We start from the raw sequence: 27,604 nt of genomic DNA on the forward strand, positions 1-27,604 counted from the left end.
GTACGTTCACGGTATGGTACAATCCCAGCCACCTCTATCTAATTCTGAAACATTTCCATCACTCCAAAACAAAACCTCCTACCCATTTAAACGTTTCTTCACATCTCCTTCTGCCCTCGGTCCCTGGCAACCTATTTACCTATTTTGGATATTTCATATAAATGGAATCATAACAATATGTGACCTTTAGTAGCTGGTTTCTTTCACTTAGCATAAATGTTTTCAAGGTTCATCCACATTGTGGCATGTATCAGCACTTCATTCCTTTTTATGGCTGAATAATATTCCATTGCATGTATAAACCACAATTTGTTTATCTGTTCATCCACTGATGGGCCTTTGTGCTGTTTCCACCTTTTGGCTATTGTCAGTAGCACTGCTGTAGACATGCGTGTACAAATATTTGTCTGAATACCTGTTTTCAGTTCTTTGGGGTACATACCTAGGAGTTGAATTGCTAGATCATATGGAAATTCTATTTTTAACTTTTTGAGGAACCATCAAACTGTTTTTCACGAGCCTGAACCATTTTACACTCCTACCAACAGTGAACAGAGGGTTCCAATTTCTCCACATTCTCCATCACTTGTTACTTAACATTAAAATTTAAAATTATTTATTGCCTTCCTAATGGGTATGAAGGTTTTGGTTTGGATCTCCCTGTTAACTAGTGATGTTGAGTGTCCTTCCTGTGCTTGTTGACCGTTTGTATATCTTCAGAGAAATGTCTACTCAAGTCCTTTGCCCATTTCTAATTGGGTTATCTTTTTGTTATTGTAAGTGGTTCTTTATATATTCTGGATATCAGACCCAATCAGATATATGATTTGCAAATATTTTCTCCCATTTTGCAGGTTGTCTTTTCACTTTCTGATAATATCCTTTAGTGCATACATGGCTTTAATTTTGATGAAGTCCAGTTTATCAATTTTTTCTTTTATTGCTTGTGCATTTGGTGTCATAGTCAAGAATCTGTTGTCAAATCCAAAGTCATGAAGATTTACCTCTATGTTTTCTTCTAAGAGTGTTATGGTTTTAGCGCTTACATTTAGATTGTTGATACGTTTTGAGTTAATTATTGTATATGGTGTGAGGTCCGGGTCCAGCTTCATTCTTTGGCATGTGGTTATCCAGTTGTCCCAGCACCATTTGTTGCAGAGACTGTTCTTTCCCCCTGTGAATGGTCTTGGCCCCCCTTGTCAAAAATCATTGGGCTATAGATAAATGGGAAAAAACAAATTTTAAGAAGAGCTATTTAAATGAAAATAAACCCAAGATGGAAATGGGGCAGGTCCGCATTTTGACAGACAAAATAATGATCCAAATAATAACCTTTGATAAATTAGAGAAATGAATTACAAGTAACAGAAACAATGATTAAACAATAGGTTCTTTAAAATGTAAAGATCCTTCAGGGTCACAAACTCAACGCTAACTGATGTATGAGTCATCTCTGCAGAATCCCCAAGAAAGGACTGCCCAGCCAGGTTTGTCGTTGTTTTGGGAACTTGCGGTATTGTACTTTATTGAGAGGTTGAATTTCAGCCCCTAATGTGGAGCATAAAGACTCGTAAAATGAGTTTAGGAGGTATTCCCTCTTCCATTTTCTGGTAGAGTTTGAGAAGGATTGGTGTTAGTTCTTCTTTAAAGGTTTTGTAGAATTCACCCAGAGAAGCCATCTGATCCTGCCTTTGAAGAGATTTTTGATCACAGATTCAATCTCTTACTACTGATTCAATCCCTTTACTTTTTATAGGTTTGTTCAGATTTCCTATTTCTTGTTGAGTCAGTTTTGGTAGTTTGTGTGTTTCTAGGAATTTGTCCATTTTCTGTAGATTATCTAATTTGCTGGTGTATAATTGTTCATAGTATGCCCTTATAATTCTTTGTTTTTCTTCAGGGGTCATAATGATGTCCCCACTGTCATTCTGATTTTAATTATTTAATTATACCTTTTCTCTTTTTTATCAGTCTAGCTAAAAGTTGGTCAATTTTATTGAGCTTTTCAAATTTTTCATTTTAGTTATTGTACATTTCAGCTCCAGAATTATTTCTGTTTGGTTCCTTTTTATACGTTCTGTCTCTTCGTTGATCTCTTCTATTCGTTTATACATTGATTGTTCTCTGGTTTCCTTTAGTTCTATGTCCACAGTTTCCTTGAGCTATCTGAGCATATTTAAGACAGTTCATCTAAAGTCTTTGTCTTAGCAAGTCCAATTTCTGGGCTTCCTCGGAGATGGTTTCTGCCAAATTCTTTTTCCTGTGAATGAGTCATACTTTTTCTTTGTATGCCTTGTAATTTTTTGTTGACAACTAGACAATTTGAATATTGTGGCAGCTCTGGAAACCAGATTCTGTACCCCTTGGCAAGGTTTGCTGTTATTGCTTGTTAAGGGTTACAATCATCCATTTGTTTAGTGACATTTCCAAACTATGTTTGCAGACTGTATTCCTTTTTTTAATTTAATTTTTATTTTATATTGGGGTATAGTTGATTTACAATGTTGTGTTAGTTTCAGGTGTACAGCAAAGTGATTCAGTTATACATATACATATATCCACTCTTTTTCAGATTCTTTTCCCATATAGGTTATTGAAGAATATTGAGTATAGTTCCCTGTGCTATACAGTAGGTCCTTGTTTATTATCTATTTTATATATAGTAGTGTGTATCTGTTCATCTCAAACTCCTAATTTATCCCCTTTCCCCTTTGGTAACCATAAGTTTGTTTTCGAAGTCTGTGAGTCTGTTTCTGTTTTGTAAATAAGCTCATTTGTATCATCTTTTAAAATTCCACATATCAGTGATATCATATGATATTTGTCTTTCTGTCTGACTGACTTCACTTAGTATGATAATCTCTAGGTCCATCCATGTTGCTGCAGATGGCATTATTTCATTCTTTTTATGGCTGAGTAATATTCCATTGTATATATGTACCACATCTTCTTTATCCATTCCTCTGTCGATGCACATTTAGGTTGCTTCCACGTGCAGACTGTATTCCAATCATGTGTAGTCACTGAGGTCTCTGTTCCATTATCTCATTGGTCAGCCACTGACTTGACACAGATTTCCTTAAATACCTGGAGTTCACCCCCACCCCGCCCCAAATTAGAAGAAACCTCTCCTGGTCTTTGTAGATTGGCCCTGAGCTGGGTTCTCCTGCTGCACTTAACCAGGCCACCTGCAACTCTGCCTTAGTCTTTGTTTCCTGCTTGCATGGAAGATTAGCCAAAAGTGCAAGCCTAGGGTCCTCTCAGGTCTTTTCTGAGCATGTGTCTGGCCCTGGACATGTGTGTTGTAGTCTGGATTTCCTGATATAAGAAGTAGCCCTTCAAAGCCCTTGTTCTTCCAGTATCTTCCTCCTCAGCCTTCCCCTTTGCAGGCTTTTTGGTTTGTCTGCTGCTTAACCCCATCTGCCGCCCCTTGCCCCAGACAACTGTGGGTACTGTATGTCTTTAAATCCTTTCAAAAGGTGCCACCTGGGAAGTTGCTCCAGTCTGAGGGGGGTGAAGCAAATGTCAGCCTCTGCACCCTCACGGACCTGCCAGCTGGGCCAAAATGTACAGCCACATTTTTGAGAACAAGGTCTGTATTGCCCACCTTGGCATCAGCAAGCCACAGCAGGGATTCAGGCTGTTGTCCCCCTGGCTGCTGCTGGGCTGGGGAATGGGAGATGGTGGGTGGGTAAGCAAAAATGCTGCAACAATTTCTTACTGAAATAGCAGCCTCTTTCTTCATGAGTCACTCCCCTGGTTGCTCTAAGTTTTTTTTTTATTATTAGATTCCAGAGTTCCAGAAAAGCTGATTCTGTCAGATTTTATCAGCTTAATGGTTGCTTAAGTGGAGGTACTGATTCTTGGAGCCCCTGGTCTGCCATTTTCCATGACATCACTCCTAAGTAGCCTGACTTTTACCACTGAACAGTATTGACTGAAAAATTTTCTCCTTGATGCCGTGCTCGCCTTATTTCTCTCCACGGCGGATTTCACCTCCTCTGCCCATTGTTGCTTCCAAGCGTCACTGGAGTTCTGTTCTCACTGTGCACGCTCTTCTTGGGGAATCCACCCATGACCTAAGCTGCCACCTACCTCTATGTTGATGAATCTCCAACTTAGTCCTCTCCCCAGAGCCCCAGACATGTGGACCACTACTCATGGACCACTCCACTCAGAAATCCCACAGATCACTCTAGGTGAAGCCGTGTGAGTAAGTTCTGGCTAATGGGATGGAAGGAGAAGAGGTACATCCTCACTCTTATTCTTCTTGCTATCTGGAACGTGGAGGTGATAACCAGAGCTCAAGCAGCCATCTTGGACCGTGATGACCATGAGGATGGAGAATCAATAAAATGGAGGGAGCTCTGTCTTTGATGATTGTGGAGCCACTAGCTTAGAATTGCTTACCTCCTTACTGTGTCTCAGGGAGGGAAAAACAATTTTATCTTGTTCAACAGGCCATTGTTATTTTTTGACTCCTTCACATGAAACTAAGCCAAAGCTTGCTTAATGCAGAAGACTGTTCCAGCCCTATTCCCCTTACACCATTGTTCCACTGGCTGTACTAAGCTACATGCACCTCTCTCTGCTAGCATTCCTTTGCACAGCATCTACTGCAGACAAGTCACTTTTCTCCCTCACTTCCTGTGAACATCTCTAGAGCAGGACCTATACATTTCTTGGATTCTTGACATGTCAACTTTTTAAAGCAAGAAAAAGAGGAATAGGGAATGGACAGTTCTTGGACCCCATTTATATGTGCTTTACATTTTATTTGTCTTAACTTGAACCATTAGAACAACTCTGGAGGGGTGGAACGTTATTATTGCTCTTTTATATATGGGGAAATAGAAGTCAACAAAGACAAAGATGTTTCCCAAATATACATGGATAACGAGGGGCAGAATTAAGTGTAGACCTTGAGTCTGTCTGACCTGATGCAGCAGCCCTCTTTAGCCCACTTAGAAGGTTCCATGTCAGTGCATCAGCTGGGCTGTGGCTGAGTAATCTTTGATGAATTAATTCCCTTCATGGTTCTCCTTTGAGATTGTCACTCTCAGCTGCTTTTCACATGCTGGTTTGTGAAGGATGAGTAAGCACCTTCCTGAACCTGACCTCGGTTCCAGAACGGGTGGTTTCTGCTTCAGGTTTTGGTGTGCAGGGGATTTTAAGTTTCCTCAAAAAATTAAAACTAGAACTACCATATGGTCCAGCAATTCCACTCCTAGGTATTTATCCAAAGAAAATGAAAACACTACTCCGAAAAGATATATCCACCCCTATGTTCATTGTAGCATTGTTTACAATAGCCAAGATAGGGAAGCAACCTAAGTGTAAATAATTTTTAATTTTTTGAACAACGTCCATACTGTTTTCCATAGTGGCTGCACCAACTTACATTGCTACCACCAGTGCACAAGGGTTCCCTTTTCTCCACATCCTTGCCAACACTTGTTATTTCTTCTCTTTTTGATAATAGCCATTCTGACAGGTGTGAAGTGATATCTCATTGTGCTTTTGATTTGCATTTTCCTGATGATTAGTGATGTTGAACATCTTTTCATGTGTGTTGGTCATCTGTATATCTTCTTTGGAAAAATGTCTATTTAGCTCCTCTGCCCATTTTTTAATTGGGTTATTCGTTTTTCTGATGTTGGGTTGTATATTTTGGATATATTATATTTGTATATTTTGGATATTAACTCCTTATCAGATGTATTATTTGCAAATACCTTCTCCCATTCAGTAGGCAGCCTTTTCATTTTGTTGATGGTTTCCTTTGCCATGCAAGAGCTTTTTAGTTTGAGGTAGTGCTATTTGTTTATTTTTGCTTTTGTTTCCTTTGCCTGAATAGACAGATCCAAAAAAATATGCTAAGACCAATGTCAAAGAGCCTACTGCCTATGTTTTCTTCTAGGAGTTTTATGGTTTCATAAAACCTATGGTTCAGGTCTTACATTTAAGACTTTAATCCATTTTGAGTTTATTTTTGTGTATAGTGTGAGAAAGTGGTCCAGTTTGATTCTTTTGCAAGTGGCTCTCCAGTTTTCCCAACACCATTTATTGACAAGGCTGTCTTCCCCCCACTGTTTATTCTTGCCTCCTTTGTCATAGATAAATTGACATATAAGGGTGGGTTTATTTCTGGGTTCTCTATTCTGTCCCATTGATCTATGTGTCTGTGCCAGTATCATACTGTTTTGATGACTGTAGCTTTATAACATAGTTTGAAATCAGGGATTGTGATAACCTCCAGCTTTGTTCTTCTTTCTCAAGATTGTTTTGGCTATTCAGGATCTTTTGTGTTTCCATACAAATTTTAGAATTATTTGTTCTAGTTCTGTGAAAAATACCATGGATATTTTGATAGGCGTTGAATGGACTCTGTAGATTGCCTTGGGGCGTATGGGCATTTTAACAATGTTAATTCTTCCAAACCACGACCGTGTTATATCTTTCCATTTGTCTTTGTCATCTTCAGTTTCTTTCATCAGTGTCTTATAGTTTTCCAAGTATAGGTCTTTTACCTCCTTGGTTAGATTTATTCCTGGGTATTCTTTTTGATGCAATTGTAGATGGGATTGTTTTCTTAACACATTATTGACCAGAGATGTATTAATCCGTTTTTAGAGAGTGATACAACTAACATAAGTTGTTAGAACTTAAAATTGATCAGGGGTTCATTATAGAACTCATGATTGTCATTATCATTCACATTTTGCTCCATTAGGTTTTTGTTCCAACCTTGTGTATATTATAAATGTAAAATTTTCTAAAATGACGCATCACAGAATTTTGAGTGAGGAAGAATTTTTTGGCGAATTTTATGCAGATACTTTCTCTGATTGTCCGAGTGACATATATACTAGTGTCTCAGAAGATGATAGTTCTTCAGAATATAGTTCTGATTCAGACGATGTGAATATTAGTCCAAAAAAAGACAAAAAACCTTAGTGATTGATTCTGATACAGAAAGTGAAAATGAAACTCATGGTGCTGGAGAATGCTCCTTTGCTTCTACAGAAGAGTGAATTGAAGAAAACATTTCATGAAAATTAGAAGACTTTACAGGTGAGTCAGGTGTAACTGTTGAATGTAATAAACCCGCAAAGTGTTAGTGAAATAACATAATTATTTTTGGCTGGCCAAAATAAAAATCACCGGCCATAGGCATTAGTTTCTGCAAAAATCCCCCAGTCAATAATGAGTTAATTTTATTTTTATTTTCTGATAGTTCATTGTTAGTGTATAGAAATACAACAGCTTTCAGTATATTAATTGTGTATCCTGCAACTTCACTAAATTTATTTCTTAGTTCTAATAGTTTTTTGGTTGATGTTTTTAGGATTTTCTATGTATAGTATCACGTCATCCGAAAACAGTGACAGTTTTACTCCTTCCTTTCCAATTTGAATTCCTTTTATTTCTTTTTCTTGTCTGATTGCTGTGGCTAGGACTTCCAATACTATGTCGAATAAAAGTGGTAAGAGTGGGCATCCTTGTTTCTGATTTTAGAGAAACATTTTCAGTTTTTCACCCTTGAGTATAATGTTGGCTGCTAGTTTGTCATATATAGCCTTTATTATGTTGAGGTATGTTCCCTCTATAACTGCTTTATTGAGAGTTTTTATCATAAAGAGGTGTTGGATTTTGTTAGAAGGCTTTTTCTGCATCTATTGAGATGATACTGTGATTTTTGTTCTTCATTTTGTTAATGTGGTGTATCACATTGATTGATTTGTAGATAATGAACCATCCTTGCATCCCTGGGATAAATCCCACTTGATCATGGTATATGTATGATCCCTTTAATGTATTGTTGAATTTGGCTTGCTAATATTTCCTTAAGGACTTTTGCATCTGTGTTCATCAGTGATATTAGCCTGTAATTTTCTTTTTTTGTGGCGTCTTTGTCTGCTTTCAGGTAAATGCTGGCTTCATAAAATGAGTTTGGGAACATTCTTTCCTCTTCAGTTTTTTGGAATAGTTTGACATTAATAGTTTGGTATTAATTCTTCTTTAAATATTTGGTAGAAGTCATCTGTGAAGCAGTCTGGTCCTGGACTTTTGTTTGTCAGGAGGTTTTTTTTTTAAATTACTGATTCAATTTCATTACTGGTAATTAGTCTGTTCATATTTTCTATTTCTTTCTGATTCAGTCTTGGGAGATTGTATGTTTCTAGGAATGTATCCATTTCTTCTAGGTTGTCCATTTTATTGACATATAATTGTTCATAGTAATCTCTTATGAGTTTTTGCATTTCTGTGGTGTCAATTGTAACTTTTCCTCTTTCATTTCTGATTTTATTGATTTGGGTCCTCAATCTGTTTTTCTTGATGAGTCTGGCTAAAGGTTTATCAATTTTGTTTGTTTTTTCAAAGAACCAGCTCTTAGTTTCATTAATCGTTTCTTTTTCTTTTTCTTTCTTTTTTTTTTTTGCGGTACGCGGGCCTCTCACTGTTGTGGCCTCTCCCGTTGCGGAGCACAGGCTCCGGACACGCAGGCTCAGTGGCCATGGCTCACAGGCCCAGCCGCTCCGCAGCATGTGGGATCTTCCCAGACCGGGGCACAAACCTGTGTCCCCTGCATCGGCAGGTGGACTCTCAACCACTGTGCCACCAGGGAAGCCCTTTTCTTTTGTTTTTAAAGTGTCTATTTCATTTCTTTCTGCTCTGCTCTTGACGATTTCTTTCCTTCTGCTAACTTTGGGCTTTGTGTGTTCTTTTTTCTAGTTTTTCAGGCATAAGTTTAGGTTGTTTATTTGAGATCTTTCTTATTCCCTGAGGTAGGCTTGTATCGCTATAAACTTCCGTCTCAAGGCTGCTTTTGCTGTGTCCCATAGGTTTTGGACTGTTGTGTTTTCAAGTCTGGAACAGTTTCTTTGCCTCCCCTTTGAGCCATGCAAAGCCACTTTCCATGATACACCATGTTTGGATAGTCTCACCTGTAGGGTTTCAGGACAGAGCCAGTCTGCCAGCTATGAAACCCAGCCATGGGCCAGTTGCTGGCAACAGATCTGCAGTATTGCCAGTCATGGGTGACACTGTGGACAGAAGGGATGCTTGAAGGACACCCTGAAACAGCTCTTGCCAGTATGTCTAGAAATTGCCAGCAATTGCCTGAAAGATTATGTCGATTCACGTAATGACTCACATTTACATCATTTTCTCTGCATGATAGCTAGGATGGATCATCTCTCCTCAGAGGATGTTTGTATTATTATTATTATTATTATTATTATTATTATTATTATTATTATTTGGCTGCACCATGCAGCTTGCGGGGTCTTATTTCCCTGAACCAGGGATTGAACCTGGGGCCCTGGCAGTGAGAGCACCGAGTCCTAACCACTGGACCACCAGGGAATTCCCGATGTTTGTGTTATTTTAAAGGAGTTCCTATGATGTCTGCTTTTACCATTTCAGTAAGTTAAGCTAGATGTTTTCTAACTTTTTGGTTTTGCTACCCCTTTATGCTCTCAAAACTGAGGACTCCAAAAAGCTTTTGTTTATGTGGACTATATCTATCAATATTTACGGTATTAGAAATTAAAACTGAGAAATTTAAAAAATTTATTCTTTTTAAAGTAATAACCAATGACATATTAACATAACATTTTAATGAAAAATAACTATATGTTACTGCAAAAAATTAGCGAGAAAAGTGGCACTGTTTTACATTTGTGGGAGGTAGAATAATGTCCCCCAAAGAAGTCTATACCCTATTCCCTAGAACCTGTGAATATGTTAACTTTAAATGGCAAAAGGGACTTTGTAAATGTGACTAGGGTTAAGGACCCTGAGATGGGGAGTTTTCCTGGATTGTCCAGGTGGGCTTAGTCACACAAATCCTTAAAAGTGCAGAACCTTTCCTGGCTGTGGTCGGAAGGAGATGCAACAACTAAAGAAGAGTCAGAGGGAAATGCAGTGTTGCTGGCTTTGAATATAGAGGAAAGAGACCTCAAGCCAAAGAAAGAGTGTGGCCTCTACAAGTTGGAAAAGGCAAGGAGACACATTCTCCATTAGAGCCTCGAAAAAGGAGCACGGCCCTGTAACACCTGTTAGTCCCGTAAGACGTGTGTTGGACTTCTGCCCTACAGAACTGTAGGGTAATAAGCATGTATTACTAAGCCACTAAGTTTGCGGTAATTTTTTATAACAGCAAGAGAAAACTAATACAACATTTTTGCAAATTTCTTTAATGTCTGGCTTATAAGCAGACAACTGGATCCTCACATCTGCTTCTGCATTCAATCTTTTGTGATATGCCGCTTTGGTGGAAGTATACGAAGAAAATTTGACCTTGCATAGATTTAAAGTTGGAAAACGTAAGAATGTTTCAATAGCCTTCTCAGATCATTGCGGATTATTCTGATACTATGCTAAGTTTAACAATTGTAATTTCTTATAGTTGCAGAGTGGAGTCTGAAATGATATCAATAACTTTTCATATCTGTTACATTAAAATGCATTGATCTCTCTTGAACTTTAATGGATCCTTTTACCCATGCATGATTTTATAACATCATGTATTGACCGTTTAGAAAAACATTGGTTCACTGATTATGCAGATCTTCCAAATATTAACACACTTAATTTTACAATATAAAAAACACAAATCTTTAATATCATCACCAATCTCATCCGGAAAATCTTTAGGTGCTGGGAAGCTATTAAAGTCACTATAGCAGATACAAGTTTTCTAGAATTCTCGTTTTCACTTGAAAGCTTACATTTTGTCATTAGCAACACATACCATCAGTATCTCCCTATGACTTGTTTCCCTTTGAAATGATAGACTCACTTTGTTCATTTTCAAGAAAATGTCTGCCAGGTACACAAGTCTGAATAGCTTTCACTTGTCCATCATACTTCCAAGCAAAAATGATGTTCTCTAGAAAAAGCAGCTCGTGCAGCTTACGTGTAAGCGTAATCACATGAGTGCTTTTCATAGAGACAACCAAGACACTTCAGATTGTAGCAGAAATGCTTGATGCCTGCTTCCCATTTCACTACACAGAATGGTAAAAGGATTATAAATCAAGGGTAGAGATTAAATAAATTGGATAACCTTTACTGATTTCTTTTGTACGTTCTCAGTTGAATCTGACTCTTTTAAAAAGTCACTAATTTGTGACAGTGACTGATGTAATGACTACCAGTACTGTTTGGCGCTGCTGAGTTCTTCTACACTCCGACACCAGAAGTTTTACCTGCCATTGCTTTTGTTCCATCAGTGCACATGTCAACATAGTGAGAAAGAATAATAATAAAATCTTAGTATTAGTATGAAAACCATATTGCCCACACATACCCTAGGGGTCTGCAGATCGCACTTGGAGAACCACCAATTGAAGCCGTTTTCTCTCCGGGCTCCACCTTCATTCAATATTTCTATGGCGTGAAGCGGATGGGCGCAGCATTTTGGTGTTTGTTTCTTTAAACCATTTCAAGGATGTGCATATCACCTTGTCATTTTTCTTACAAGATTTATGAAATTAAATTATACTTTGTAGACAACTCGGCAAACATTTTTTTTAATAGCCTGGCTTCCACTTTCTTATTTTCTTTGGTTGTGTGTACCACTCTACACGTGTTGGTTTAGGAAGGAAAGTAGTAGCTGTCCAATAGTCATGCCCACTGAGTGAGGAATTACTTTACTGAACGTGGAGGGAAAAGGTGTGATGCATGTTAAGGTAATCGAACAAGGAGGCCATTAGACTGAATTGGCTCTAATGCCTTGGTGCCTCACGCAGGCAAACCAAAACCTAAGCCAGAGTTGATGCACTTGAACCAGAGAAAATGAAACTTAAGAACCACCAACCACAAACAGCCAACTAGGCTTTCCCAAATAAGGCAACTAACTGCTTAAGCTGTGGCCAATCAAATAATTTCCTTGCTTTGCTTCTTCTCTGTAAAACCCCTCCCCTAGCTCCTGTCAGTGAGAGCTCCTAATCACCTTTGGTTTGGTGCTGCCCAGTTAAATCAATGTGGACTCAAATAAACTCTTAAAAAAAAAAAAAAGTTAATGTGCCTCAGTTTATCTTTTTTTTTTTTTTTTTTTTTTTTTGTGGTACGCGGGCCTCTCACTGTTGTGGCCTCTCCCGTTGCGGAGCACAGGCTCCGGACGTGCAGGCTCAGTGGCCATGGCTCACGGGCCCAGCCGCTCCGCGGCATGTGGGATATTCCCAGACCGGGGCACGAACCCGTGTCCCCTACATCGGCAGGCGGACTCTCAACCACTGCGCCACCAGGGAAGCCCTATGTGAACCATTTTATAGCCTACTTTTTTCCCCTTAACATTGCATTATATTCATGTATTACTATGTAGTTTTCATAAACATTATTTGAAATAGTGGGACAATATTCCAGTGAATAGATACACCACACTATGTTTAACCATTCACTTACTGTTGTACTTTTTAGATTACTTCCAATTTAAAAAATTTTAGGGCATAGATTTCTTTGTATTTAGAATTATTTCCTTTAGGATGAATCTGCATAAATGAAATTATTGGGGCTTTTGAAGAATATTATGAAATTGCTTTTCAAAAGATTTGCATTAAGGTTTGCTCCCCTCCAGCAAGGTGTGAGACTGTCTCTTCCCTCTACCCTGGCTATTTTTAGAAATTACAGTTTTTATAAAATTGTTTGCTAATTTTTTTGAATTTTATTTATTATTTTTATACAGCAGGTTCTTATTAGTTATCTATTTTGTACCTATTAGTGTATATATGTCAATCCCAATCTCCCAATTCATCACACCACCACACCCCCACTTTCCCCCCTTGGTGTCCATATGTTTGTTCTCTACATCTGTGTCTCTATTTCTGCCTTGCAAACCGGTTCATCTGTACCATTTTTCTAGATTCCACATATATACATTAATATACAGTATTTGTTTTTCTCTTTCTGACTGACTTCACTCTGTATGACAGTCTCTAGGTCCATCCACATGTCTACAAATGACCCAATTTCATTCCTCTTTATGGCTGAGTAATATTCCATTGTATATATGTACCACATCTTCTTTATCCATTTGTCTGTCGATGGGCATGTAGGTTGCTTCCATGACTTGGCTATTGTAAATGGTGCTGCAGTGGACATTGGGGTTCATGTGTCTTTTCGAATTATGGTTTTCTCTGGGTATATGCCCAGTAGTGGGATTGCTGGGTCTTATGGTAATTCTAAGTTTAGTTTTTTAAGGAACCTCCATACTGTTCTCCATAGTGGCTATATCAGTTTACATTCCCACCAAAAGTGCAAGAGGGTTCCCTTTTCTCCACACCCTCTCCAGCATTTGTTGTTTGTAGATTTTCTGATGATGCCCATTCTAACCAGTGTGAGGTGATACCTCATTGTAGTTTTGATTTGCATTTCTCTAATAAGTAGTGTTGTTGAGCAGCTTTTCATGTGCCTCTTGGCCATCTGTATGTCTTCTTTGGAGAAACGTCTATTTAGGTCTTCTGCCTTTTTTTTTTTTAACATTTTTATTGGAGTATAATTGCTCTACAATGGTGTGTTAGTTTCTGCTTTATAACGAAGTGAATCAGTTATACATATACATGTATCCCCATATCTCTTCCCTCTTGCATCTCCCTCCCTCCCACCCTCCCTATCCCACCCTTCTAGCTGGTCACAAAACACCGAGCTGATCTCCCTGTGCTATGTGGCTGCTTCCCACTAGGTATCTATTTTACATTTGGTAGTGTATATATGTCCATATATACACTTTGTCCCAGCTTACCCTTCCCCCTCCCCATGTCCTCAAGTCCATTCTCTCGTAGCTTTGTATCTTTATTCCTGTCTTGCCCCTAGGTTCTTCGTGACCATTTTTTTTTTTAGATTCAATATATATGTGTTAGCATATGGTATTTGTTTTTTCTTTCTGACTTACTTCACTCTGTATGACAGACTCTAGGTCCATCCACCTCACTACAAATAACTCAATTTCATTTCTTTTTATGGCTGAGTAATATTCCATTGTATATATGTGCCACATCTTCTTTATCCATTCATCTGTCAATGGACACTTAGGTTGCTTCCATGTCCTGTCTATTGTAAATAGAGCTGCAATGAACATTGTGGTACATGACTCTTTTTGAATTATGGTTTTCTCAGGGTATATGCCCAGTAGTGGGATTGCTGGGTCGTATGGTAGTTCTATTTTTAGTTTTTTAAGGAACCTCCATACTGTTCTCCATAGCGGCTGTATCAATTTACATTCCCACCAACAGTGTATGAGGGTTCCCTTTTCTCCACACCCTCTCCAGCATTTATTGTTTGTAGATTTTTTGATGAAGGCCATTCTGACCAGTGTGAGATGATATTGCATTGTAGTTTTGTTTTTTTTATTTGCAGTATGCGGGCCTCTCACTGTTGTGGCCTCTCCCGTTGCAGAGCACAGGCTCTGGACGCACAGGCTCAGCGGCCATGGATTACGGGCCCAGCTGCTCCGCAGCATGTGGAATCTTCCCTGACCGGGGCACGAACCCGTGTCCCCTGCATCGGCAGGCAGACTCTCATCCACTGCGCCACCAGGGAAGCCCCTCATTGTAGTTTTGATTTGCATTTCTCTAATGATTAATGATGTTGAGCATTTTTTCATGTGTTTGTTGCCAATCTGTATATCTTCTTTGGAGAAATGTCTGTTTGGGTCTTCTGCCCATTTTTGGATTGGGTTGTTTGTTTTTTTTGATATTGAGCTGCATGAGCTGCTTGTAAATTTTGGAGATTAATCCTTTGTCAGTTGCTTCATTTGCAAATATTTTCTCCCATTCTGAACGTTGTCTTTTCGTCTTGTTTGTGGTTTCCTTTGCTGTGCAAAAGCTTTTAAGTTTCATTAGGTCCCATTTGTTTATTTTTGTTTTTATTTCCATTTCTTTAGGAGGTGGGTCAAAAAGGATCTTGCTGTGATTTATGTCATAGAGTGTTCTGCTTGTGTTTTCCTCTAAGAGTTTGATAGTGTCTGGCCTTACATTTAGGTCTGTAATCCATTTTGAGTTTATTTTTGTGTATGGTGTTAGGGAGTGTTCTAATTTCATTCTTTTACATGTAGCTGCCCAGTTTTCCCAGCATCACTTATTGAAGAGGCTGTCTTTTCTCCATTGTATATCCTTGCCTTCTTTGTCATAGATTAGTTGACCAAAAGTGCGTGGGTTTATCTTTGGGCTTTCTATCCTGTTCCACTGATCTATATTTCTGTTTTTGTGCCAGTACCATATTGTCTTGATTACTGTAGCTTTGAAGTATAGTCTGAAGTCAGGGAGTCTGATTCCTCCAGCTCCTTTTTTTTCCCTCAAGATTACTTTGGCTATTCGGGGTCTTTTGTGTCTCCATACATATTTTAAGATTTTTTTCATTCTATTTCTGTAAAAAATGTCATTGGTAATTTGATAGGGATTACATTGAATCTGTAGATTGCTTTGGGTAGTATAGTCATTTTCACAATATTGATTCTTCCAAACCAAGAACATGGTATATCTCTCCATCTGTTTGTGTCATCTTTTATCTCTCCATCTGTTTGTGTCATCTTTGCTAATTTTTCAAGATTAAAAAAATACAAGAACAACTCCATGTTGTTATAAATTACACTGATTGCTAGGGAGTATGAATCTTTTTCTATATTCATTTACATTTTTTCTTTTGTGAATTGCCTATTGAGTCTTATGTGTGTGTATCGTTTGGTGTCTCAATGCTTTTCTTAATAATTTATATGAGCTTTTGTAATAAGGATATTGGCCCCATTCAGGTATTTGCTATGAATATTTTCTGAGCTAACACAAAGGATCAGGTGAAACTGGACTGACCTGAGGCAGAGATCTTGCCAGTATCAAATTTATGAATATAATAATCAAGAGGCACATGCAAAGCAGGGGGAAGTCTGAGACATCCCCGGTGGTTCCTGGGTCTGCTTGGACATGTGCTCCCTGGCTCACAATAATATATGAAGTCTCTAACAAGGTTTGCAGGGCACCTCACACAGTGCGGGGCGGGGGGTGGGGGTGGGGAGTGGCACTTAGGTCCTCTAAATTTAGGTCATCTCTATTTTATACCCAATAGTTGTACAACTCTAATATTACCCTTTCCAGTCATAAATCCAGAGTCTAGGTCTGTTTATGATAAGCCATTCTAAACCAGAGACGTCATGCTGAAAGAATTTAGTTTATAAGCACTCTCCTCCTAGCAAATATCCAGTTGTCAGTATATTTACAAGGGGATTAGACCAGGTCGCTGGCCTTTCTTTCCCTGGGAATGTCCCCCACTAATCGGAAGAGGAATGAGTCCAAGCCAGCTGCCTAACTTCTTTCCTCCTCATTTCCCAAGGTAGCTGTTTGCATTAAAAAATTTTTTTTCTTTTGGACTCTATAAGTTCTTAAAAACTGTAGTGTAATTAAGGGGGTTTCTGGTTTCAACAATGACAGAGTAGCTTATATTAGTCTAATCCTCTTACAGACAACAGTTATAAACTCTAGACAAAATATTTTAAAAATACATACATTATTTTAAGACACTGGAGAGCAAAGAAAGCAGGCAGAAACTGGAGGGTATTTGACTCTTGAGGAGGGAGGTGCACTCTGTAAATCCTGCTTTCCTGTGACTTGCCCCTGGAGGCACTGACCAATCTGTAAGAGCTTGGGGTGACTAAAAGTCAAGTAGGAAGCCACAGTAAGTCACAGACACAGTCAAATGTATCCTAAGACACAAAGTTAGGTACCAGAGCATGGAGTTTGAGGCTGGCAGAGTAAATAGAAATTGGGGGAGGCCATCCTGGAAGGAAGGAGCCACAGAGTGGAGAGCCCCTCCCAAATCTGCATGTAAATTCCCCCCAAAGCCATGGCTGACCCCTGAACTGTATTACTGTATCACCAGAGGTGAAGGGCATTTTATAATGATAAAAGAGACATTTCATCAGGAAGATACAACCATCCTAATTATGTCTGTATCTAACAATAGAGGTTCCAAGCTCATGAAACAAAAACTGAGAACTGAAGGGAGAAGTAGAAAAACTCACAATCATGGTTGGAGAGAGCTTAACCATCCTCTCTTAGGAATTGATAAAATGAGACAGAACGCATACACGCACGCACGCACGCACGCACGCACACAACAGTAATGATAAAGATTGGAACAACACTATCTATGGCTGCTATAACAAATTACTGCAAAGTTGATGGCTAAAAATACAAAATAACTCTCTCACAGTTCTGGAGGTCGGATGTCTGAAATCAGTTTCTCTGGCCCCAAATCAAGGTGCCAGTGGGCAGCACTGCCTTTGGAGGCTCTGTTTCCTTGCCTTTTCCAGCTTCCAGAGCTGCATCCTTGGTTTGCAGTCCCTTCCTCCACCTGCAAAGCCAGAAATGTAGCATTTTCCTTCACATTTCCTTCTTCTCTGTAGTCAAATGTCCCTGTGCCCTTCTTACAAGGACCACTTGTGATTACATTTAGGGCCCACCTTGGATAACCCATGATAATCTTCTCATCTCAAGATCCTTAACTTAGTCACACATGTAAAGCCCCTTTTGCCCTTGTATAGAAAACCCACACCACTCCTGTGAGTCTCTCCTCTGCTCTCACATGACTGCCGCACTCACAACACTTCTGACACCAGATGTGTGGGGTTATTCCCCACACCAAGCAATTCTCCACAACACCAGATGGGTGTCTACAGTTTAACTCAGTTCTCACACTATCTACCTGGAGATGGTATCGATCCCACAGGTGAAGGGCTCAGTCCTACAAGACTGCAGATGCCACTCACAAGTAGTTGGTCCCCAGTTTACCCACAACTTCTGTCCAACGTGACAACAGATCAGTGATTCCCAGGACCTTCTCCCCCTTGGATTCAATTACTTGCTAGAATAGCTCTCAGAACTCAGGGCAACACTTATGTTTACCATTTATTAAAGGATATGATAAAGATACAGAGGACAGAGGAACAGCCAAATGAAGAGATACGTAAGGCAAAGTCTGGGGCAGTCCCAAGCACGGGAGTTTCTTTCCCCATGGAGTTGAGGAGCGTCACCCGCCTGGCACATGGATGTGTTCACCAACGTAGAAGCTCTCTGAACCCCACACTATTAGGATTTTCGTGGTGGCTTCATCATGTAGGTATGATCAATTTTTAAATCAATTTTCAGTCCCACCCATCATTCTCCAGAGAGGGGAGAGGAGCTGGAAGTGGGGTTAGTGATCAATCATGCCTGCATGATGAAGCGTCCATAAAAACCCCAGTAGTTTGGGGTTTAGAGAGCTTCCAGGTTCGTGAACACATGGAGGTGCTAGGAGAGTGGTGGCCCCGAGAGGGCGTGGGAGCTCCACGCCCCTTCCCGTATACCTTGCCCCATGCATCTCTTCCATCTGGATGTTCATGGGTATCTTTTATCGTATTTTTAATAATAAACTGGTAGGCAGTAAGTAAACGGTTTTCCTGAGTTCTGTGGGTCACTGTGACAAATTAATCAAACCAAGGGGAGTGTTGCGGGAACCTCCAGTTTACAGCTGGTTGGTCAGAAGCACAGGTAACAATGTGGACTTTTGACTGGCATCTGAGATGGAAGGTGGGGGGCAGTCTTATGGGATCTGTTGCTGTCTCCAGGTAGACAGTGTCAGAATTGAGTTGAATTGTAGGACACTCATCTGGTGTCATACAGTTGCTTGGTGTGGGAAAAACTCTCACACATCTGGTGTCAGAAGTGTTGTGAGTGTGATAGTAGTGTGAGAGTAGAGGAGAGACAAAAAAGAGGAGGACTGAGGTTTTCTTTAAAGCCATATAAGGTAATATTCACAAGTTCAGGGATTATAATCTGAATATCTTTGGGGACCATTTTTTTAGTCAACCACAGTCCAACCCTCAGACCTCAAAGAGTCACGTCTATCCCACACACAAAACATAGTCACCTCATCCTAGCATCCTCCTAAGTCTCAACCTATGACAGTATCATCTCAAGCCACAAATCTTGTCTAAATATCATCAGCTCAGAATCTCGTCACGTATATCATGTAAAACAGGTATGGGTGAGACTCTGGGTATGAGCCATCCTGGAGCAAAATTCCTCTCCATCTGTGGACTTGTAAAATTAGAAAACAAGTTACCTGCTCCCAAAATACAATTGTGGGACAGGCACAGGGTAACAGCTGTAGACATTCCCATTTCAAAAGGGAGAGAATGGAAGGAAGAAAGAGTCACCAGCCGCATGCAATTTTGAAATCCAACTGGCCAAACTCCATTAGGTCTCAAGATCCAGGAGTTATCCTCTGTGGCTTGAGGCTTCCACCCCTACCCTGCCCCCTGCTTCCCCATCTTCTTTTTTCTTGAAGGGTAGCACATGTTTGCACCAGAGTAGTTTTATCAGCCTGCTTCCGGCCTCTAGAATTTTGGTGACAACTTCTTTCATTTCACCCTTTCTCTTTCAGTTCAAGCTGGCAGTGTTTCTGCTGACATAACATTCTCAAAACCCTTGTGTATGTCAAGGACATTAGTCACACCATGAAACAAGAGGTTCTTCCACAGAGCTTCCCTGGAGTCTCCCATCTCTATTCTTGGCTTCTGCTCAAATGGCTGGGGGGATCCACGGTGACGTGTCTCATCTCTTCAGCACTAGCAAATGGCTCTCCAGCCACACCCTTGGCCTTCTCTCTACAGTCTGCTTTTTGGACACTGACTCTCCTAATTAGCATGTTTTGCAATCTGAATAGGTCAAGAGTTTCCCAAATCATCAATTCTTGGTGCTTAACAGTTCTTCCCTCAATTTATCTGTTACCTCTCAAATTTTACTATAAGCAGCAAGAAGAAACCAGGCTGCATCCTCTGCACTTTGCTTGGAAGTCTCCTCAGCTACACTTGCTCACAAGTTCTGCTCTCCTCACAACACGAGGACATAATTCAGCTAAGCTTTCTGCCATGATATAATAAGGATCCTCTTTCCTTCTGATCACATGTTCCTCATTTCCTCTGAACCTTCACCAGCGGCACCTTGAACATCCATACTTTTTGCCAACAGTCTGTTTATGACAATCTAGGTGTTCTCTAAGATTATGTGGGCTTTTCTACTGTGCCCCTCACTTCCATCTGAGCCATCACTGACAGTCTTTAACAACCATTATTTCTCCTAACAGTCTACTCGCAGCAATCCAGGCTCTTTCTATCATGCTTCTCAGAATTCTTCCAGAGTCTATCCTTTCCCCAAATCCAAAGCTACTCTGTGTTTTCAGGTGTTTGTTACAGCAGCACCCCGCTTCCAGACAATAAAATCTGTATTAGTTTTGTATGGCCCCTGTAACAAATGACCACAAGCCAGTTGGCTCAAAACAACATACATTCACTCTCTTCTACCTCTGAAGGTCAGAAGTCTGCAATTAGTTTCACGGGGCCAAAACCAAGGTGTCAGAATGCAGTGCACACTCCAGAGGCTCTCGGGGAGAATCCATTTCCTTGCCTTTCGCAGCTTTTAGTGGGGTTTCTCCTGCAGATTCCAGCTTGCCTTCTGTGGCTCATGGCTCCTTTATCCATCTTCAGTGCCGGCAGCAGAGCATCTTCAAATTTCTCTCTGCTTCATCATGGCATCCCCTTCTCTTCTGTCTCTGTAATCACATTTCCCTCTGCTTCCCTTATAAGTACACTCATGATCACATTTAGGGCCCATCTGGATAATCCAGGATAATCTTCCCATCTCAGGATTCTTAACTTAATCATATCTGCAAAGGTTCTGTTGGCATATGTGGTTAATTTTATGTGTCAACTTAGCTAGGCCACAGTACCCAGATATTTGGTCAAGCACTATTCTAGATGTTTCTGTGAGGGCATTTTTTAGATGAGATTATCATTTGAATCAGTAGACTTTGAGTGAAGCAAATTACCCCCCATAATGTGGATGGGCCTCATCCAATCAGTTAAAGCCTTAATAGAAAAAGACCGACTTCCCTGGAAGAAAACGGAATTCTGCCAGCAACTGGCCTTTGGACTCAAACTGCAACTCTCTTCTGGGTCTCCAGCCTGCCAACTACCCTGCAGATTTTGGATTTGCCAACCTCCATGATTGCATGAGCCCAATTCTTTAAAATCTCTCTCTCTCTAAATTTATACACACACATCCTATTAGTTCTGTTTCTCTTGAGAACCTGACTAATACATCATATAAGGTAACATTCAATTTCCAAGAATTAGGACCTAGATACCTTTGGGGCCATTGTTCAGTCTATCACAAATGCCATCAATTCTTTTCAAGTGCATATGGAATATTCATCAAAATAGACCACATGCTGAACCATAAAATAAGCCTTAGTACATTTCAGTTTTATGTAGTATGTTCTCTTTTGACAACAGAAATAAATGAGAAATCAATAATAATATAACTAGAAAAGTCCCACATATCTGGATATTAAGCAGTACCCATAGGACAAGGGAGAAATCACAAGGAGAGTTAGGAAATATTTCATACTGAATAAAGATACAACCTATCAAAAACTGAGGGTTGGGCTTCCCTGGTGGTGCAGTGGTTGAGAGTCCGCCTGCTGATGCAGGGGACACAGGTTCATGCCCCGGTCCAGGAAGATCCCACATGCCGCGGAGCGGCTAGGCCCGTGAGCCATGGCCACTGAGCCTGCGCGTCCGGAGCCTGTGCTCTGCAACGGGAGAGGCCACAACAGTGAGAGGCCCGCGTACCGCAAAAAAAAAAAAAAAAAAAAAAAACCCAAAAAACTGAGGGTTGCAGCTAGGCCGTGCTTAGAGTAAAATTTATAGCATTAAATGCTTACAGTGTTAGAAAAGAAGAAAGATTTAAAATTAATGACCTAAGTTTTACTTCCAGAACTAGAGGAGTGATTTAAACCCAAAGTGAGTAGCAGAAAAAATAATAAGAACAGAAATCGACAAAATAAAAAACAAATGATAGAGTAAATTAAAAATTCCAAAAGTTGGTTTTCTAAAAAGATTAATAAAATTGGTAAACCCCAGTAAGACTGATTAAGAAGAAAAATAAAGAAAGAAAACATAAATTACCAGTATCAGCAATAAAAGAGGGGTATCATCACAGATTCTACAGATGTTAAAAAGATAATAGATGAATATTATAAATAAGTCAATGACACTAAATCTGAAAACTTAGACGAAATGAGAAAATTTCTTGAAAAATCCAAATTATCAAAACTGACACAAAAATAAATACAAAAATTTAATGGTCCCTTTTTACAAATATTGTCTGTTACAGATGTTGAATTCCTAATTAAAAATCTTCCCACAAACAAAACTCCAGGACCAGATAGTTTCCTTGGTAAATTCAATAAAACATTTAAGGAAAAAATAATAATGCCAATCTTACAGAAATCCTTTCAGAACACAAAGGAGGAAGGAAGAGTTTCCAATTTGTTTGGTGACACCAGCAATAAATAATCCTGAAGCCAAAATATGACAAAGATGCTACAAGAAAAGAACCTTACAGATCAATATCCCTCATGAATATGGACACATAAATCTTTAACAAAATATTAGCAAATTGAATCCAGCAATGTGTAAAAAGAGCAATACATCAAGTTCAAATGGGATTTATCCCATGAGTGCAAGATTGGTTTCATATTGGAAATCAATCAAAGTAATTCATTGTATCAACAGAATAAAGAAAAACCATTATGATCTCAGTAGATGTAGAATAAGCATTTGAAAGAATGCAACACTTATTCATAATAAAAATCTCAGAAAACTAGGAGTACAAGAGAATTTCTTCATTCTGATAAAGGCCACCTATGAAAAACCTATAGCTGACATACTTAATGATGGAATATTGAGTGTTTTTCCCTAAGACTGGGAAAAAGGCAAGAATGGTCTCAATTTTATTCAGTATTGTACTAGAGCCATAATGATTGCAATCAGGCAAAGAAAAATAAAAGGTGTAAGGATTGGGAAGGAAGAAGAAAAACTATTTATATCTGACATAACTATGTATGACATCTATGAAACAACCACTAGAACTAATAAGTGAGTTTAGTAAGGTCACAGATTACTAGGTCAATATACAAAAGTTAAGTGTATGTCTATATACTCACAGCAAGCAGTTTAAAATGGAAATTAAAAAATCTCTTTTTAATAGTATCCACAAACCAAAAAAATTAGGAAAAAATTTATCAAAATACATGCAGAACTCTACCATGAAAACCACATGACAATCATGAGGAAATTTAAGAAAATCTAAAGCAATAGAGAAATATATCATGTTTGTGGATTAGAAGATGTCAGTTCTCTCCAAATCTATCTATAAATTCAATGTGCCAGTTAAAGTCTCAATTAAATTAAAATCTTTTTGGTGGAAAATGACAAGTTGATTAAAATTTTCTAATGGAAATGTAAAGAACCTATAATAGTTTAAACAATCTTGAAAGAGAGCAATTGAAGGCTCCACTGAATCTGATTTCAAGACTACTGTGGTAATAAAGACAGAATCAAGTATTGGCATAAAGGCTAATAGATCAATGGAACAGAATATAGAGTCCACACATAGATAATTGATTTTTTTTTTTTTTTTTTTTTTTGCGGTACGCGGGCCTCTTACTGTTGTGGCCTCTCCCGTTGCGGAGCACAGGCTCCAGATGTGCAGGCTCAACGGCCATGGCTCACGGGCCCAGCCACACCGCGGCATGTGGGATCTTCTCGGACCGGGGCACGAACCCGTGTCCCCTGCATCGGCAGGCGGACTCTCAACCACTGCGCCACCAGGGAAGCCCCTAATCAGTTGATTTTTGACGAAGTTACCAAGGTAATTCAGTAAGGAAAGGAACGTATTTTCAAGAAATGGTGCTGGAACTATTGGATAAATGTATATGAAAAAATGAACCTTGTCCCCATCATAGACCTAAACGTAAATGCTAACACTATAAAACTTCTAGAAAAAATTTAGGTCATTATTTTCATGACCTTGGGATTGGGGACGTTTTCTCAGAGCAGACACAAAAAAAGCACTAAACATAAAATTAAAAACTGATAAATTGGACTTTTTTGAAGTTGAAATTTTCTGCTTACTAAAAGACACCATCAATAAAACAAAAGGACAGGGCTTCCCTGTTGGCACAGTGGTTAAGAATCCGCCTGCCGATGCAGGGGACACGGGTTTGAGCCCTGCTCTGGGAAGATACCACATGCTGTGGAGCACTCAGCCCGTGCACCACAACTACTGAAGCCCGCGCGCCTAGAGCCCCTTCTCCGCAACAAGAGAAGCCACCACAGCGAGAAGCCCGCGCACCGCAATGAAGAGTAGCCCCCGCTCGCCGCAACTAGAGAAAGCCTGCACGCAGCAGTGAAGACCCAACGCAGCCAAAACTAAGTAAAATAAATTTATAAAAAAACAAAAGGACAAGTCAGATTGTTGGAAAATTTTTGCAATACATATATTTGACAAAAGACATATCCAGAATATATAAAGAACTCCTATAAATAAATAACAAAATGACAGACTATCCAATTAAAAATGGGCAAAAGACTTGAACAGATACCTGACAAAAGAAGATAAACAAATGGTTAAAAAAGGCATGAAAAGATGCTCAGCATCATTAGTTGCCAAGAAAATGCAAATTCAAACCCCAATGAGATACGATTTATCCCCCTGACAATGCCAAATGCGGTGAGAACAGCAAGCAGCTGGAACTCTTATACAGGGGGGAGTGTTAAACGATCCAGTCATCATGGAAGACTGTTCCACATCCGTCCATACTATGACCCAGCTGTTCTATTCCATTCCTAAGTATTTATCCACGAGAAATAAAACAATGTCCAGAAAAAGTCTCTAATGAGAATATTCATAGCAGTTCTATTCATGTGTCAAAAATTGACAACAGCTCTAATATCTATCAACAGAATGGATAAACAAATTATTGTATATTTATACAATAGAATATTCAGCAATAAAAAGTACTGGGCTTCCCTGGTGGCACAGTGGTTAAGAATCTGCCTGCCAGTGCAGGGGACATGGGTTCGAGCACTGGTCCAGGAAGATCCCACATGCCATGGAGCAACTAAGCCCGAGCACCACAACTACTGAGCCTGCACTCTAGAGCCCGTGAGCCACAGCTACTGAAGCCCATGTACCACAACTGCTGAAGCCTGCGCACCTAGAGCCCATGCTCCGCAGCAAGAGAAGCCACCACAGTGAGAAGCCCGTGCACCGCAACGAAGAGTAGCCCCCGCTCACCACAACTAGAGAAAGCCCACGCACAGCAACGAAGACCCAACTCAGCCAAAAGAAAAAAAAAAGAAGACCATAAAAACAAAAATGTACTGATACATGCAACAGCATGAATAAATCATAAACATATTATAGTAAAAGAAGACAGGCACATTAAGAGTACATATGGTATGATTCCATTTGTAAAAAGTTTAAGAATGGGCAAATTTATCTATGGGCTAGAAATCAGAACAGTGGTTTCCTCTGGGGGGTGAAGATTAACTGGAAGGGGTTATCAGGAACTTTCTGGGTGATAAAATTGTTGTGTATTTTGGCAGAGTAGTGGTTATATGGACGTGTACGCATATCCAAACTCACTGAATTGTATATTTAATATCTGCATTTCACTGTATGTAAATTTTTATATATTGTATGTATAATATAAAATATATATTTATATTTGTTACGGGCATCCCAATATCTCAAAAATAAGTGCTTCTTAAGGGGAAGCTCAAAAGTAAAATAAAACACATTTAACTGGGTTTGTTTTTCCCCTCCCCTTTCCTTGTCTATTGTAAATATGCAATATCTTAAAATAAATAATAAAGATGGAAAAAATTTTGTTGTCTTTTAAAATATTATATCCAATGAAAGCTTAAAGAGTCTTTGCTGAGATAGAAATTTGAAAAACATATTTATTTTTCTTATGTATTTTTTTCTGAATTTCTCTTTAATCCATCCAGAATTTAGTGGGGAGAATGGCTGATTCCAGTGGTAGAGAGGAAAGGGCTTTCTTTTCACCTCCAAGTTCTTTCCCCTTCCCTCCTTGCTTCTAGGTGCCTGCTTCTTCTGGCCAAAGAAAGAGGCAGTAGAAAAGTCTGAGGTGGCTATTCAGGGTGAGAGCTGAGTGTCGCCCTCTCCACAAAGGGCACTTGTTCTTTTCCTGCACATGACTGTCTTTGTCTAAATGGCCTCATTTTCTGATTAATACAGCTCAAAATTGGCCCATTTCCTTGAAATTAAAACAAAAGTACAGTCCCGGAAATGCTCAAAAGAAGATAAAGAGGAAATAGTTACCTGAAAAAATAGGAAAATGCTCTAAATGGAATTTTATACCCATCCTGTGAAACGCATGGAGTGTTGTACATCTGATAAATATGGACCTTTGGGGAAAGGATGATTCTATGATTGGCTCTGGTCTTTGGGCATCAGCCCTGGGGAGCTGGGGGTAGTTGGAAGTACATGTGGTAAGAGGTGCCTGAGTCTGACCTACAGGGTCATATTTCAGTGCCAGGCTTAGTGGTATCTACACTCTGTTCTTAAACTAAAGAGCAGCCGGTCTCGGCACAAGTTGAAGAGAACTTTGGCCTCAGAGCCTTTTCCAAAGCCAGGTCTGCATGGCAACCACTGTCAGCAATGGCAACATCTGCAGATACAAGAAGCAGCCGGCAATTGTTGATCTTCCATAGATCTTCATAGCATTTATTTGAGGGTGTTTAAAACCGTGAGACCAGAATTATCTGGGATTTGTGAACGCTGCAAAACGCGATGATAGGATAAAGCTGTGTGAACTCTTGTCTCCAGCTCACACCCCTAAGTGAACGTTACCCTCCCGAATCACTGCAGGAAGCACCGCATGGGCGCCTGGCTTAGAACATGCTTTAGATTTCTTCTGTTCAAATTGATGTAAGAATCAACATATGATCCACAAGGGGGAAATCAGCTTGGTTTTCTTAATTCACATCCGTTGGTTGTGAATAACTTGTGTCTGTTTCCATAATTCAGTCCACCCCCAGAAAGGACAAAGACTGGCCGACAGTGAAGGTATTAAAGGAAATGTCCGGTCCACTCTTTTGAAATGTTTGCCATCAGAGTTCTCCACGGACATCAGGTGGTTGGTTGCCTTCCCCACAGAGATGACTCTGAAGGGATTGCTCTTGTTGGACACGTCGGTCCTATTGGCTTGTCACCACCCTTCTTCTGATGCCATATTCCTTTAGGGTTGGACCTGAACAGCACTTACAGATTTCCCTTCTGCTCAAAGTGAAAAACAGATGTCAACCCTGCCGCTAATATTTCTGCATTTTTTTCTAACTTTTTCTTCCTCTCCTGCTCCCACTTGATGGTTTGGAGGATGAGAGGTCATAAAAGATTTCTGAGGGGTGGAAGGAACAAACAGCTTTTCTCATATCTCCCTCCTCCGCAATTTTCCAACCTAAAAAATGACCACTTTCCTCACCAGATTACGTCAGCACAGTCACGGTGATTCACCTGGATCCCGGGTGAGGGCTGAGTTCCCTCTGTTTCACGCCTCCCTCCTTCTCTACTTTCCTCCAGCCCCCCAGTGATGTTCCCTGCAGAGCAAAGGCCCTAAAATGTTTATTCCCTCTGCTTCCTTTCCTCTGCCTACCACATGTTCTTCTTGTCTTTGCCTGATAAGCATCTATTCTGTA

At 39.7% G+C, this 27,604-nt stretch overlaps 1 protein-coding gene across 3 annotated transcripts in view; it reads left to right on the forward strand.

Annotated features, from left to right (window-relative positions):
• LOC117201757 (caskin-2-like) overlaps positions 1–27,604 on the forward strand; it is a 43,383-nt gene that overhangs the window by 1,135 nt on the left and 14,644 nt on the right. The window lies entirely within an intron of this gene.

This window comes from Orcinus orca, chromosome 1 (genome assembly GCF_937001465.1).
Source record: "Orcinus orca chromosome 1, mOrcOrc1.1, whole genome shotgun sequence".
Taxonomy (NCBI): domain Eukaryota; kingdom Metazoa; phylum Chordata; class Mammalia; order Artiodactyla; family Delphinidae; genus Orcinus; species Orcinus orca.